The sequence below is a fragment of the Galeopterus variegatus genome, unplaced genomic scaffold, assembly GCF_000696425.1.
Source record: "Galeopterus variegatus unplaced genomic scaffold, G_variegatus-3.0.2 Scaffold65, whole genome shotgun sequence".
NCBI lineage: Eukaryota > Metazoa > Chordata > Mammalia > Dermoptera > Cynocephalidae > Galeopterus > Galeopterus variegatus.
Genome location: NW_007726176.1, coordinates 370,255 through 371,571, shown reverse-complemented (window position 1 = coordinate 371,571; position 1,317 = coordinate 370,255). Strand labels below are relative to the sequence as shown.

Here is a 1,317-nt window from a genome sequence, read left to right as displayed (position 1 = left end):
ACCCGTGGCCTTGGTGTTATCAGCACCACACTCTCCCAAGTGAGCCACGGGCCGGCCCGCTTTATTCCTTTTTATACTCTTTGATAAATGCACATATTCCATGACCCAGCAATTCCACATCTATCTCTTTACCCTATAAATATACTTTCATACGTGCAAAATGACATATACACATGAATATTTAGTTGTAACATTGCTTATAAGAAAAAAAAAGAATGGAAACAACAGAAATGCCCATCAGCAGGAAACTGGTGAAATAAATCCTCCTTTTGAAGAAACATGGTGCATTTGTTACAAAGGATGAGGCGGCTCTCTGATGCGGAACAATTTCCAAGTTAAGTGGAAAAAGGCAAGGTGCAGGATGGTGTGTACAGTGTGCTATCATCTGTGTAGGAAGAAAAGTCAAACTATATGCACATATATTTGCAAGTGCAGGAAATATCTCCAGAACACAGATAAACTAATAACAGTGGTTGCCTCTGGGGAGGAGAACTAGGTAACTGGGGAATTGGGGGGAGGGAAAGGGAATTAATTTACACTGTGTCATTTGAATCACGGGCATGTGTTATCTATTCAAAACTTTACAAAACTTCTGAGGGGGAGGGGAGAAGTAGGAGGAGGAGGAAAAGTTTGGACCACAGCTAATTTCACTGCAGACCCAGGGCCTTCACCAAAACCAGGAAGACAATTTTCAATTTTTGAAGATAAAAGCAGCACTATTGGTTAGAGCGTGGTGTTGATAACACCAAGGTCAAGAGCTTGGATTCCCTTACTGGCCAGTCAAAAAAAAATAAAGAGCAGCAGTAGCTCTCAGCAAGGCAGATGACTTTTTAAAATTTTTTCTTTTTTTGGAGGTCAGTAGTACAGATGACTCTTCAATCCACGCTGCAAAACAACTGGACCAGACCTTTTCTTCAGAACCTTTTTTATTCTTCATCTAACCAACAGAGGTGATCAACTTGAACTAAAACAAGCTAAGAGAGCCTCAAAAGGTCTGTCTCAGTACAGTATCCGAGGGCACAACCAGACGTGGGGACAGGGGTTAGCCTCAGTTCCTTTCAGAGAAGACCGAGCACGTAGTTAAACACGGGTGCCTCATTAACAACTGACGGGCAGTACCCCACCTACACAGACACACAGACACGGGGTGTGCAGAAATCGTTGGGGACCCTCCACCTGTGTCATAGGGCTCCGTCTCTTTCTCAGCCATAAACAAGCTCTCCCTTTTTTGGGGGGAGGCCGATTAGCGTGTTATCTTGGGTGATGGCACCATTTGTTTACTCTGGAACTTTGATGGGGAGGTGACAACTTATTTTC

The 1,317-nt window shown here is 43.5% G+C and overlaps 1 protein-coding gene across 1 annotated transcript in view; it reads right to left on the bottom strand.

Annotated features, from left to right (window-relative positions):
• Positions 1-1,251: 1,251 nt before the first annotated feature.
• COMMD7 (COMM domain containing 7) overlaps positions 1,252-1,317 on the bottom strand; it is a gene marked incomplete at its 5' end in the record, with an annotated part of 22,509 nt that continues 22,443 nt past the window's right edge. Inside the window, one exon of the mRNA XM_008577322.1 lies at positions 1,252-1,270. The remainder of the gene's footprint in view (positions 1,271-1,317) is intronic.